The following is a 15,716-nucleotide window of genomic DNA, read 5'->3' as shown; positions in this document are numbered from 1 at the left end:
TAGACATTAGCAAATTGATTTTAATATTCGATAAAGAAATATATATTAGCAAAAATGTACATAATCCACAAAAAATGTTTCTCTTGTTTGGCTCAGCCATCACCCAGAGAAGGGAGTATTTTAGTCGGTTGGAGTTTAAATTTTACATCACTCACCTGGGACCCCTGCTGGGCAGATGGGTCCCTGCAAGTCCACCTGTTCAGCTGCTCATTAGTCTGACTCATGTCTTTCCGAAGTGCTGACATGTGTATATATTCAAATTTGGGGAGAAAAAGGAAGTACAAAAAGGAACATACTCATTTTGCACAACTTTTATACTGGAAGTGTAGCCTTTTCCAGAAAAATAGCTTGTCAGATGTCTTATGAGTCAATGATGAGTAAATGTCTGATTAAAGTAGATATAACTTTGTACAGATGGATGTATGTACACTCATATCTTCTTGTAGATTGAATAGAAACTTCCTGTCAGTAACTATATTCATGAAAGGTGTGCAGACAGTTATTTTTAGTTGAGATAAACTGAAAAATATTGAGTGCAGATCTTTTACGAATGTAATAACTAAATTTTTCATTTACCTGTGTTTTCAAACAGATAGATGTACAATAAGATAGATAAAAATGCCCTGGGATGTGAATTTATTCTTTGTGACATACATATGCATATATGGAATATATAAAGTAGCGTGGTTTTCAGTGGGTAGATAATCCCTTAATAGACATTAAAGACTTTTAATTAATAACAACAAGTTGTCAAAATTCAGAGGTTCAGAATAAACCCAGCATATACCGTGGGGTCCCTGCTGAAAATTTATACCAGCCTAAACTGGTCAAGATGGTTTAAGCTGTGTTTTCAAAACTTTTAGCTGGTCAAACAGTTGATCGCCAGTTGACCAGTCTATATAGTCAGCTAGTCCACCAGTTGATCAGCAGCTGACTATGCCAGCTTAACCAGCTTTTACCAGCTTTGTCCAGCTAGAGACCAGCTTTGACCAGCCACAGACCAGCTGGAAGTATTGAAAACACAGCATAAGCCATCTTAAATCAGGTTAGAGTCCCAGCTGGTCTTAGCTGGGATTTTCAGCAGGGGTCCCAGATCAGAATTAGCAGTCCTCTGATTACATGCATCTAGTTTTAACCCAAAGGGTTAAAATAGGACAAGCCATTCAACAATCTGCAAATCATAAGTTTGATGATGTTTTATTTAACCAAACAGCCCATTCAGATCTATATTACAATGGAGACCTGGCAAAAATGCAGCTCAATAAATAAATACAAAAATTATTCAATAGCACATGAACGATGCACAATAAAAAAAGAATAACCAATGAAACAACTACTGACTTCAAGCATTTCTTGCTTAATTCTTGATTTAAATTCCTTTAATGAAATGAAACTCTCAAGGTTATTCCAAGGTCAAAGAGCCAGAAAGTCAAAAACCTTCCTGTTTAAGTCAGTTCTTGCTTGTGGTGCTGGTCATTTAAGAAACAAATATTATGTATACCTGTAGCTACTTACAGAAATTTTGTTGTGGAAAAAACTTATTAATATAGTATAAATGTAAATATAAATCTAAATATGTAAAATACATCTAGTACCTAATTTGTCTAACTAATGAAATTGACCTGAACTCAATTTGCACCAAAATAATTGATAGATTTTTATAGTGTGCCTTTAATCTCATGATCTCAAGCCACTTTACCACTGATGTTCAGCACACACACACCTTTGTATCGGAACACTCGCCACACATACTCCGTGGAGCAGAGCAGAAATTATGCACACATACAGAGGATACAGGATTACATAAGCCTCTACAGGGTTCCCACGGTTCTTGAGAACTCTTGAAAATGTTTTTATCTTTGAAGGACTTGGACTGTAGTCAAATATGTTTTAAAAAGGCCGGGGAAAGGGAGTGCTAACTCACTAGCTTGAGATCATTTACTTTCACTTTTCTTTTTTCTTGCTGTATCAGTGTGTTTACATTTGCTTATTAATTGAACAGCTCACTCATTTTTACATTACTCTCAAAAGTCATCAATTAAAAATATTTTGAAAGTAACATGCCTCATATTGTATGTGCAATCTCGCAAAGTAGCCCGATAGCTCAAAGTAGCCCTGACTATTGCAACAGAAAAAAAAAAAAAACTTCTGACAATGATACATTTATCCTAAAATCATTGAAACATCATGGAAAATATAATCTGTTTTGAGTGGAAACCCACTGTTTTTCAAGCTCGATGCAGATCAGCAATGGTGCACTGTGCAAGAAGTCTCATTCAAGGTGGAGTCAGGGTGGTACATGATTCCCCACGCGCGCCTTTCTGTCTGGTTAGCCCGCTTACAGTAAATGTTGACAGTTAGGCCGGTGCATGTTTAAAAATGCTAGCTGTTCTTGGTAATCAGAGTGTGGGTCCGTGCCTCCTGTTGCCCATGGGAGCTGTATCTGTACATCACAGCCACACGGCCTTGCGTGGGCCGCCCTGACTGAGATGAGTCAGCACTCTGTTGCTGTTAAAAAAAAAAAAAAACCCACCGCTTCTGCTATCTGTTTGAGTAATTTCACTGTCACCCTCCAGAACAGCAAAAAAAGAAGACTTAAAAAAAAAAGAAAACTATCTAATACTTCAGTTACAGTGTTCAATTGTTTGGTATTTAAAAGTGGGTTTAGGGGACGTTTGTGCAATTCTGGTGTCATGTATGGTAGCAAATATATATTTTATACCTATACGTATGTATATTTTAATCCAAGTCCCAATTATCTGAAGAAAGGATGGTAGGGATTTGCCAGCAGTTTAGTCTGGAATTATTTTACTGGATTTAATTTGAGCAGTTAAACAACAAGGTCAAGCATGCCTTTTTGGGATAAGGACAGTGGAATGAACCTGAGCAGGTAAGAGTTAATGATGACACATGTCATCCATGTCTTTACCGATCTTTGATGCAGTCTTGTTAATGTACCCATTTCATACGTGAGGCTTACTTTAATGGGTCCGTGCTAATGCAGTCTCGCGGAAATCTCATGCCTCGAAAATGTGCATCTTCAGCTTGTCCTCTTACTGTACTTATGTCTTTTGTCTTTAATGTTCTTGTTCTCAAGTGAGTGGGCTGTAAGAATGTCTCATAGCGAGCTTGAAAAGCATCGTATTTATGGTAGAATTTCTGGCTGTGAGTTGGTTGGGTTAATATAGAGATGAAATAATCAATCAAGTCTCACTGAATTCAGACACTGCTAGTAAGTCTGTTTAATAGTAAAAAAAAAAAAGAGTGTTTATGGTCTTCCGGGTGGTCTCAACCTTTTATTCACTTGTGAAAAGTGACGTTCTTTTGTGAACAGAATGGTAAAAATGGTCTGGTGAGTCACGTATTGGTAATATTGTATGTGCACTGATGCAGTGTTGTCAGTACGAAACAGCCTCTCAGTCATAATCGAACAAATTCACTGAAACTTCAGGGTGTTGAATAGGACACTCTGCTAGAAAGGGACATGCAGTGTGAGTATTGATCCTCTTTCTAGTTCGCTGGTCAAATTGTATGAGAATATATGAGTTTGCTCGACTGAAGTGAATCATGCTGAGTCAGCCTTCTGTGTCTGATACATCTGGATCGAATATATACTTGAAAAACAATACTTTAACTTGCTATAGATGCCAGGATATTTTTTGAACTCTCCTGCACACCCACAAACAGTTTATGTTAATATTAATTTTGTGCGAGTAAGGATGCAACCATGGCAAAGAAAATTATTATTCATAAAAAATAAAGAATTATGTATTTAAAATAAATTTGCTATGTACATTTTTACTAACTGGAAATATTTTTACTTGAATACGGTTTTTTTGTAATACTGAGCGCTGGACATCAATATTCAGTGCTATTTCCTGTGTGTACTGTATATGTGCTACATTACTGAACACTAAAATGCTACGTTGGTTAAAATACATCTGCATTCCAAGAGATTTTACAAATTATGTTACTTATTCAGAAACATGTTGAAATGTGTGTACAGCAGTGATAGAAGAGCTGTTTAATATATTTCTTGGAAATGATGATGGCTTTACGAAAGGAGCTGGCGAACAGCATGGAACCCATAGGACAAAAAGGGGAAGTTAATGCTCTTTAGCTCTTCAGGCAGGTCTTTATTTTCGTACTGTAATTGAAGTCGTCTTCTCTCAGTGTCTTACCAAAAGTGTACCCTGTTAAACTGATCACCTGAAAGATAATTGGTGCGGTTGGTTCTATTGCTTTAAGAGTATAAAATCCAGGGAAAGTTTTTGGTTGGACATGTGGTACCATGTACTTATAAATCAATCGTGTAAACCCCGCTGCTTTAATGTGCCCTTGCTTGACACATCCAATTAAAGACTTTCCCTGGGGTTCATTTTAAAGTAATCACTCAACTAGTACATTTCAGATTATGTTTCCTTTAAGAAGAATGCTACACATTTCAATGTTTTATGTTATGTTCTTATAGTAGTGCAGATGTAATGGTATATACATATATACTGTATGAGTAGGTGTATGTACAGTATGTATATGTATGTTTATATACTTATTTTATTTTAGCCAATACAGTATAGTAATTCAAGTCTCTGCAGCTTCCTGTTCAGCTAACAAATATTATCATCTCCCATAATGCAGTTCATTTGCAAAAGCACATGTGACAGCCTGGGAAAATAACGATAAGCTCCAACTTGTATGAAATTGAATGAAATGTTTAATATTGATGACAGTATTCCAAATTCATGAAACAGAACGCAAATGCAGCTATGTACATACTTTTCTGCCTCTTCCTGACTCACATTTACTTGTCATTTTTGAGAACCAACGTTTATTGATAGCATTTGTTTAAATTGTGTCTTGGGTTTTTTTTTTTTTTTTTTGGTCATCCTCAGATTTTTGAAAGGTGGAGAAAACATTTTTTGTATGTGAAGTTAACATTAACACTTCAATGCATTGACCTCTCTCATTGTGCCCTGAATTTGACACAATATTTTGAGTGCTATCAAAGTAAGTCCTGGTGAATACAGTATACAGTAAATGTGATTGCACAAGATTAAAAAAAAAAAAAAAAAAAAACCTATTTATGTACTTGATAAAAATTTCTCTCTCACACTGAAATGCAGGAAATAAAACAAGAAGTAGTGTATTTGTGATGTGATCTTCATCTGCAGTGTGATTGATATTACATTTTTGGCATTTAAGTTGCACTCCATGTGATATCTTCACTTAATGTTAATTAATATTCCCTAAATCATGTAAAGTATGTGATATCTGAATTGCATTATTTTTTTGAACTGGAAACAGTTTGTAAATATCATGTCACGTTATTGTGTATAATTTACAACCAGATAATAATGGAAATGTATTATATGAAACTGCTAAAATGCTAATCTGACCAACGGTTTTTCTGAATCCACTGTACGCGTATGTCACAGGTCCTTTCTAAAGACTACTTCTTTAGCAATAATCTACTGAGGCAGCGTTCTCTGGTTTAGTCAGCAATAGATGAGGTATTAGAGCTTAACATTGTGAAGTACAGTGATGACATCGTTGGCCGTTAAGAAATGAGCACCCCACCACAGTCACTGACAGCACAGTCACGGTCTGTCTTCTACTGCAGACTGAAAACCATCCCCCATCTACAGTATCTGGCATCTTAGCTCAACTAATGCTGAACTCTGTGTTCACTAGCCCTAGCTAGGCTACATATCCAGCCAAAAAAAAAAAGATAAAGAATTACTTGTTTTTTTGACATAATACAAGTGTCTTGGATGACAAAAATGTTTCATGTGAAAATATTTTCTGAAATATTTATTTTATTTTTAGTGAATGTCCCGTGTAGTGTTGCTTTCTGCATAGTAGAATCTATATGGTATTTATGGTTATTAAGATCAGAGACTCATGTTGTCCCCTATAGAGGACAAAAAAGCCTCACCAGGTCATAGGACAATATAACACAATGAGCAATATGAAGAATTACATTCTTAGTCTGCCTGCTGTGGCACTCAAGTTTATGTTGAAGGTTTATGTATTAACTGTTTGCCTCGGTTGTGACACCGAGTCCTCTGGCAAGTCTCTTTGGCTAAGAGCATCTACTGAACGATTGGACGTAACAGACGATTTTACATGCCCAGACATGCCCGTCCCTACCACTCCTCTTGTTTTACAGCTCTGTTTGAACCCCTGGGGCTGGTTCATGGGAATTTGTCATTCTTTCATGGTCTGTATGCCTGCATTTAGATACGTCTTCAGATATCCAGTGGTCACAAAATACATTTGGGTGTGTATTGTGCATTATCCTTACCCATATGGTAGTAAAATGCTTTTAGATGAATTTTTTCCTGATGTTTATTTAAAGCGGCAAAAAAAAGCAGGTTTGTGATGTTTAATAATGATGGACCGTACTGTAAATGTAATTACAGTGTCCATATTATGTAGTGAGTAAATACAAAACTGCAGGACTAAAAGATATTAAGTTGTTTGTAGGTTGGTATTTCTGTCACATATACTATATTATTTCAAATTACTGAGCTGTCCTAAGTGTTGTAAGTAATGGATTTGTACTTCGAAAAGGAGACGTATAGTGTTTACAGGCGTTATTTTTTTCAGTATGAAATTAACAAATGCCAGCTTCAGGTGAATAGAAATATAGGTTTCATTAGCTTGGTATTTTTCTATACGTTTCTAGTCACCTGTGTTGTTCACATTCTCTTTATGAGTGTCATTGTGGCTTCATTTACGGTTATTGTTGTATTCTTAGATGGCAGCTTCTGAACCCTGAAACCCCCACCCCCCCCCCATCCCCTTTTATGTAGTCATTTTTGCCTATTTCAATATGTCGAAGTAAGAATCAGCACAGTGCAAGTGATCATGTGAGAACACTCATTTGTGCAGAAGGGTTCATCGGGTCTGCGCAGGTGTCTGCATGGAGCGCTGCGCAGTCAGCAGGCAGCTGCTCGGTCAAACCGAGAGCAGGGCGGCGAGGCGGGCGGGGTGCAGGCGTATTACGAAAAGCGCTAAATGCGTCACTGCTCTTTTTTGGGGGGGGGGGGGGGGTGGGGGACTTGTGCGCGCCCATCTTTGTGCCTTTTTAAAAAAAAAATTTTTTTACACCCCACGGCCATGCACGATCAGGTGGCTCCTGTTATTAACCCCCCCCCCCCCCAGCCGCCACCCACCCACTCCCACCGCCCCCCACCTCCCAGGCCCCTTGTTGTCCTTGACCTTGTTGTCCTTGACCTTGTCGTCGTGTCTTCACCGTTGTCAAAACTATTTTTTTGCAGTCCTATCGTGGGACTGCAGCAGGGTCGCGGGGTCGCAGGGTCATGAGAGAGGTTTTGTCTAGCCGCCTCTGCGCTGCGACTAACCACCGTCGTGTTGCTACACCGATTCGACCAAAACAAACAAGGAGTTGCTGTCACGTCTGTTCAGCATTGCAGAGATACTTACCTCCCCACCCCACCCCCATTTTGTTATTAAGAACTGAGTTTGCTCTTTGTTTTCTCCTGAGAATGCTGTTAATTCAGGGTCTGAGGTAAATGGCAAAGTCCTTCCTGCACCCTGAAACTGTGCCAAAGTCCGGCCCTCCCATAAATCTGATTGGTTGCGGTATTGATCCGTAACAGGTTTGATTGCAAGTATGAGGTCAGACCTTGTGTTCACGCCCATGTAGAGATTATCCCTCTGAAAGTCTGTGATGTACGGCACTTTACAGAGTCGTGCTAAAAATGGCATATGATTCACCAGTAAATATGTGTGTTCACAAATATATTTTTCCTAGGACTCTGGATTGTACAATGTTTACTTTCTTTTTGGACACACAAATATATTTTACAAAAAATATAAAATGGCCAAAAATGCCCGAAGTGAAAACATAAGTTCTACTAATTACCTTGAACCATCATTCATTGAGCTGACTCTTGTTTTGTGTATTTGTGCAATCTTCAGGGAAATGAAGACTAGCCACTTTGCACTGACCCTTCATATTTTTAGCTTATATTACACTGATCACAGACATGTTAGCAATCTAACCCCACTTAGGTGAATGATCACAAATATGTGATTAGAATGTTCTCAACTGAACATCCTAATGCTAATGTGACAGTCACTACAAGTAATTGAAAGCAATGGTGTTCTAGAACACTGACAAAAAATAATTTTGACATGAACATTCCAAGATCAGCTTATCACAATTAATAGCTGATGTCAGGAAATCGTACGCCATCATGTACTGCATTGTGGCGTAATGATTGGAGAATCGGTTTTGTAATTGCAAGGATGTGGGGTCTATTCCAGGTGAAGCATACCCTTGAGAAATATACTTAACCAGAACTGCTCTTATAAATGTTTTGCCATACTGTATATATATATATATATGTATATATATGCCCTTATATGAGTCACTGAATCCATCTGCTAAATGTAAATTAAATGGTCCCTCTTGCAGATAAGGCTTTTTGTTTTCTTTTTATGTTTGTATGAGGGTGGTGCGCCAGACCCAGCTGCAGCTGCGTTAGCTGAGTAATGGATGACTGGCTGATCTGACAGACACGCTGGCTGTGGAGACAGCCATCTGAGCCGCAGGTTAAAGTGACAGTGCTGAGGGGCGGGTGGGAAGGCCGTGTGCAGAGAGCTCCATACTTTCTCTAACCTCTCTCCTTGTCTGAGAAAGGTTCGCCTTTCAGTCTGCTTTCTCTGTCACACACTCGCTGTCTAGGGGAGGAGTTTCCAGTCTTATGCAAAAAAAAAAAGGACCGAGGTGGGGGCAGGTTGTTGTTTTAGCCCAGCACCAAGACACGGGATTCTACTTATCAAGGTCTTGGATCGAAGACCATGATTAGTTATTCACTTGAGCCAGGTGTCTTGGGGCTGGCTAAAAACTAAGGCCTGCCCCCACACTGGCCCATTTCGGATAAGATTGGGCACCCTTGGTTTAGGGCAGGGGTTCCAGAACTTTCTGAGTTTATGACCTGCCTTAAGAGTGAATTTTTTTTTAAATGATCTGCCCTTTATTAAAATGCAGACTACACTGCAAAATTGCTGTTCAATTTGCCCTGATAGAGTAGCTTAACACTGCTCATTGTCAGGTGTAAGGTGCATTGAATATGGAATCGAAATGTTTATTTTTTAACATTTGTCAAACCGGCTGTATGTACAATGTAACCAGCGCAGGTATATGCAACATTTCTCTTTTTTTTCGTGTGTATCATATGACCCTGTTCGACCCCTCTCTTGACACGCGATGGCTCCAGGCTCAAAATTTGTGTAGTGCAAGTGTAAGTGGAAGGCTGCCTTTCTGGGTTATTGCAAAACAATCTATGAACTAGAATTCATATCAGAGACGAGAGGAGCTGCTTTTACAGAAATGGCTCCTCATGTTTGTCAGATAGTGGCCAAGCTGGCTTTAGTTTAGCTAGTGATATTTCCATTGTCCATTTCTGAGTGACTTACAGTTGTCTGGAATCGGTTGTCTGAATGATTGAACTTTTCTGGGGGTTCTTTGTATAATACGTGAAAACATTTTTCTTTGTATGCAAGACTGTGTTAGACATGGAGTTCCTGCCTCAGGGAATGTATTTAATTTATTAGCTGTTGCTAATATATTGCTAAAATCTATGTATTGTCTATAATCTTTTAGCTGCCATCAATATATGACTAAAATCACACTCTAAAATCTTTATTTGTCTCAAAATAATTGTATTCATGTGTATTTTGTAATGGCATTTATTTTTTAAGTGAATATGTAAAAAAATGACAGTGCCATGAGATGACATTCCCTCCTACATGGGTTATAGAATGTACGAATCACCCACTCTGTTGCACTTTGGAAACGCAGTCAATGCTGAATGAATATGAAACCTATGGGGTCCAACAGAAAACTGGATCCTTATCACCTTTTCTGTTTTATTGCTACACCGTACCACAAAAAGTAAACCATTGCAATTTTTCTGCATGTTGGCAAGGTGAGTGTTTGTGTTTCTGTGTGTTTGCATGCGTTTGTGTGTGCATATATATACATATATATATATATGTATATGCATGTGTGTGTGTGTGTATGTGTGTGCATATTATATATGTATGTGTGTGTGTGTGTGTGTGTGTGTGTGTGTGTGTGTGTGTCTGGTCTGAAAGCTCTCTGTAGGTGGGGAAATGCCTCCAGAGCTCCAGGCAGTGTCCCCACCAACGCAGTCTGTCTTGTCCTCTCATCCCCGGGGAGCTCGCCGCCGCCGCCACCACAGTCACGCTGAAAAATAAAAAAATGCGTGCGATAGGCTACTTCCTTCGGTCTGTTTCATGTTCTGTTTCAGTCAAAACAAAGCACGGCAGAATGACCTCTGCCAGACAAAAATCTAGATATTAATGCAGTTAGAGCAGGCTGCTCTATCCCAAAACACTGAGTATGAGAAATGCAAAACTAAACACAAAATCAAATGAATATTAGCAGTGTGTCTCATATACTGACACATGTACACGTAATACATTCCTTGGTTTTTCATAATTTGAGGATTCAGTTCACATGTTGCCTATGAAGAACATCCTCTTATGTCAGTAGGCCAATTTTTATAAACTCAGTGCAGCTACACAGTGATCTAATTAAAAATGCTGATATGTGTCACTAAGGTGTATTTAAATACAGCTTCATGGATATGCTAGCTGCATCTTCAGTATTAATGAAGCGATCTGAGAACATAAATGTATAAAAATGCTCTGACTCCTGGTTCTCAGTGGTGATGTCAGTGTGCTGTGACTCCTGGTTCTCAGTGGTGATGTCAGTATGCTGTGACTCCTGGTTCTCAGTGGTGATGTCAGGGCACTGTGACTCTTGGTTCTCAGTGATAGTGTCAGTGTGTTGTGACTCTTGGTTCTCAGTGATAGTGTCAGTGTGTTGTGACTCTTGGTTCTCAGTGGTGATATCAGGGCGCTGTGACTCCTGGTTCTTAGTGATAGTGTCAGTGTGTTTTGACTCCTGGTTCTTAGTGATAGTGTCAGTATGCTGTGACTCCTGGTTCTCAGTGATAATGTCAGTGTGTTGTGACTCCTGATTCTCAGTGGTGATGTCAGTATGCTGTGACTCCTGGTTCTCAGTGATAGTGTCAGTGTGTTGTGACTCCTGGTTCTCAGTGGTGATGTCAGTATGCTGTGACTCTTGGTTCTCAGTGATAGTATCAGTGTGCTGTGACTCTTGGTCCTCAGTGATAGTGTCAGTGTGTTGTGACTCCTGATTCCCAGTGGTGATGTCAGTATGCTGTGACTCTTGGTTCTCAGTGATAGTGTCAGTGTGATGTGACTCTTGGTTCTCAGTGATAGTGTCAGTGTGTTGTGACTCCTGGGTCTCAGTGATAGTGTCAGTGTGTTTTGACTCCTGGTTCTCAGTGATAGTGTCAGTATGCTGTGACTCCTGGTTCTCAGTGATAGTGTCAGTGTGTTGTGACTCCTGGTTCTCAGTGATAGTGTCAGTGTGTTGTGACTCCTGGTTCTCAGTGATAGTGTCAGTATGCTGTGACTCCTGGTTCTCAGTGGTGATGTCAGTGTGTTGTGACTCCTGGTTCTCAGTGGTGATGTCAGTATGCTGTGACTCCTGGTTCTCAGTGATAGTGTCAGTGTGCTGTAACTCTTGGTTTTCAGTGATAGTGTCAGTGTGTTGTGACTACTGGTTCTCAGTGATAGTGCCAGTGTGTTGTGACTCCTGGTTCTCAGTGATAGTGTCCGTGTGTTGTGACTCCTGGTTCTCAGTGGTGATGTCAGTATGCTGTGACTCCTGGTTCTCAGTGATAGTGTCAGTGTGTTGTGACTCCCGGTTCTCAGTGATAGTGTCAGTGTGTTGTGACTCCTGGTTCTCAGTGGTGATGTCAGTATGCTGTGACTCCTAGTTCTCAGTGGTGATGTCAGTATGCTGTGACTCCCTGGTTCTCAGTGGTGATATCAGTGTGCTGTGACTCCTGGTTCTCAGTGATAGTGTCAGTGTGTTTTGACTCCTGGTTCTCAGTGATAGTGTCAGTATGCTGTGACTCCTGGTTCTCAGTGATAGTGTCAGCGTGGCGTGGCCACTGGCTCTCAGTGCCATGGCCGAGGCCTGTGGGTCCTCAGTATGTGAGGGCAGGGCTTAACAGGGGAGCTGTCGTTGACTCAGCTGTGGAGCACCGAGAGGGCTTCTTATCAATGAGAGCGTGGGCGAGACCGAGACTGCGTGGGAGGGTGGGACACTGAGAAATCATGCCGCTCGTCTCATGATTGACAGGAATGAGAGGGCTCAGTCATACCTTCTGAAACCAGTCATGGGTTTTGCTGCAGATACACGGCGTTGTGCAGCGAAGTGCGCAACATCTTTTTTTTTCTTTCTTTTTTAAAAATTCATTCTGAACAACTCCTTTATTCACATTTTTTTTATTGTGAGATGGGAGGTGTCCACGGAAGGATTTGTCCCAAAACGGTCCTTATATATTTTCACAGTCGTGGTATATTTTGTATTTCAAGAATATCCCGACACCATTATTGAAGTGTCAGAACATTTTTTTTTGGCTGATGATTCGTTGATATTTCTCTGTCGTGGTCCAAATAAACGAAGACCGGACAAAGCATAAGCCTACATTTTCAACTGCGGCACTTTATTGTTTTATTTAAGTACTGGGGCAAGTCCGGGCTTACATTTCCACGACACATAAGATAGAAGAATTGGTAATTCAAAGAACTAGGCGTGTTTGAGTAGGGTTTGGTCATTTAACAAATTTTTTACCATGAACAGATATATTCAAGTCGTGACTCTGCTTTAGTCAACCTGTCAGGCTTGTGTGACTCACTTTAAAAGACAAAGAAACAAAGGTGGAATTGATCTTGTGAAAAACAACCTGGTCATCTATAGGTTAAACTTGTACGCCAAGTTTTGTTTTTTTTTTTTTGGTTTTTTTTTTTGGAGGGCGGGGGGGTGGGGTGGGGGTAGCCTCTAGGCATGTTAATCGACATCGGTCATTTTGAACTCATCACTTTGTACTTTTGATCTGTCACGAAAAGAATCCCTTCCTGCGTAGGTGTTTGCCATGAATATAATTAATGAACTCACTAAATGATTGCAAGTCAAAGACAGCTGTCTGGAACCCCTTCGGTGACTATGTGCAACTGCCTGTGGTCTTCACTGAGAGCGGTGATACTCATTTACCAACAGTAGGTGGCAATATTATTAAAGAAATGAGTAGCACGCGGCTGGGTGTTTGTGTTCGCGAGCGAACGGCATGAAATATGTCCCCCAAACTTTCCGTTTTTGTCTTCAGTTATGAAGCGTTGTTTACCATAACCGCAACCGTAGTTCCCCACAAACAAGTTGTCCTATTTGCCTGATCAGTGTGTTCAGATGGCCATATTTTTGGATTTGTAATGTTTGTTTTTGGACTGACATTTGACTTTTTCATGCAAGAAAACAAGTCTGCATAACCACCTACTCCCTTTGTTCTAGTTTCTGCCACCACATCGAAAACCAGTCTGAAGGAGTTATGATACCGGTGAAAATTGACGCTAGTCCAATATTTACTTTGTGTACCATAGTTTAACTGCGCGGTAGTTCACCTAATAAGTGTGTGCGTGTGCGTGTGTGTTAAAAAAGCACATTAAAGTGCCCAGCCCATAAAGCCTTGATGAATGGTATATAGGCACAGCACAGTTACTTTCGCAAACAACATCTTTATGTTACATAAAATGGAAAATGTCTTATTGTATATACTATATCTAAACACAATAATAAGCATACCGTATGTAACCTCAAGATAACATGTAGTAGCAGAACATACTGTAGCATTATTTGAGGGCATAGTGCACTGTGGCCTTTTCAGGTTGCATAATTGTAAGAATAGTACTCGGTGATTAAATAAATACAGTAAGTGTGGCAATCACTTTTTATAGAATGTTTTATGTGTGTTTAGAAGTGAGAAACCGTGTTGATTGAACACTGATTGTCCCAGTTGTAAGATGTTTGATGAATAATTTGTGAAAAAAACAATCACTTGTAAATGCACACCAAATTACCATTTGGAAAAAAAATGTATTTCTGAATTATAGATTAGATGCTCATATATTTACTTATTAGACTGTTGCCTGCCAGTAAATTCTAAGAGTGAATCCCTTCAATAATCAAGGGTGAACAATTGACAATAAACAAATACATTAAGATAACTTTGATACATTATTAATCAAATTATGTCTGGAATCAATTATCAATTATGGCTTGCACTTGGGGTTCTATGCAATGTAATTTCACATACATATCCCAGTATCACTGTGATGCAGCATTACTGTATTAAAAAATACAGCATATTTCCTTTTATTTCTGTCTGTCCAAATTAATAATGCACACATTTATGCTGTAATATCATGCAGTTTTGTTTTTGATTCTTTTTAATTTCAGATACTCCTGTGGCATTTTGTTTAAATGCTAGGCCTAGTGGTAAACTGTCTCCAAATCTGAAATGTTTATACCGACCTAGAAAAAAGACAGTATAAAAATTTCAGATTTGAATATCATGACATGTCAGAGGAAGAATGTGGTTTTATTTTTCTGTAAGGAACACTTATGTTCTAGGCATATAACTTCCACTACCTATACATTAGTTTAGTGTACTATCTCGATCTTGTAATAAAAATGACTTATTTTGCTATTTTAAGTTGTATGATATCTTTCAGCTCTTACAGAAATTAGTGTAAATATGATCTTAATGTCATCAGATTTTAAAGTCTGGAAATATAAATATATTGAAATGGGCAAAATTCAGAGACTTTCTCCATCCCGTATTAATTTGTTTAAAAATATAGTTCCCCTCCTGTCTTTAAACTGGATACAAGCATACCGTACACATGACTACAGGTGATAGCCTATTATGTATTGTATTTATTCGGGAAGCTGTAACTTGTGACAAACAATGGCACACACTTTATACTTTATGAACAATATGTTTAAACTTAGTAAATGAATTTATGTATTCATACGAAAATGTATTCATATTCTGATTCGGGGTATTGTAATTTATGGTGAATTACCGATTTGCTCTTTGTTAGTCCTTGATATGTCGCCTTTGTAAATACTAACAAAATTTAAACACGCGAAAAAACGATTCAATTTTTACATAGGGGGAAAAATTATACTGTTTACTGTTTTAAAAGAAGATAATCAGCTTCTATTGATATAGGATAACTGAATGCTTCAGTGAATCTCGTAATGTATCTATTTATCTCGTTTCACTAATGATTCAGATGCACCTGTGGGAATCATTTGAATCTGTACAGTTTCACGGTGTTTATTAATACTGGTTTCTGAACAAACAATTGATTAAATGTCAGGGCCCGTGCTGGAGACTTCCTGTACGATAAGGGCGTGATGATAATAATAGACGTGCATCTTGTCTCTTGACATTTGTGAGGTTTTGGAGAGGGATGTGTTTTTCTAACGTTCACGTGTATGCGCATATGAGCCTTCTGAGTCACTTGAAGTCGTTCATTTTTATTGCATTTCAAAAGCCCGTCATTCTTATTAGTGATCAAGACAATGCATTTTGGTTGTATTTACTTTACTTGTTTCAGGGTCGGCGAAGGACTTTTTATTCCTGTGCATGTGACATCTTTTATAGACTACTTGCCCTGAATTCGATTTATGAAAACCTGAAAGCAGAAACCTTTAGAAGTGTATGTATGTATGCATGTGTGTGTGTGTATATATATATATATATATATCAATT

Source organism: Anguilla anguilla, chromosome 18 (assembly GCF_013347855.1).
Source record: "Anguilla anguilla isolate fAngAng1 chromosome 18, fAngAng1.pri, whole genome shotgun sequence".
Taxonomy (NCBI): Eukaryota; Metazoa; Chordata; class Actinopteri; order Anguilliformes; family Anguillidae; genus Anguilla; species Anguilla anguilla.
This window is presented reverse-complemented; position numbering follows the sequence as displayed.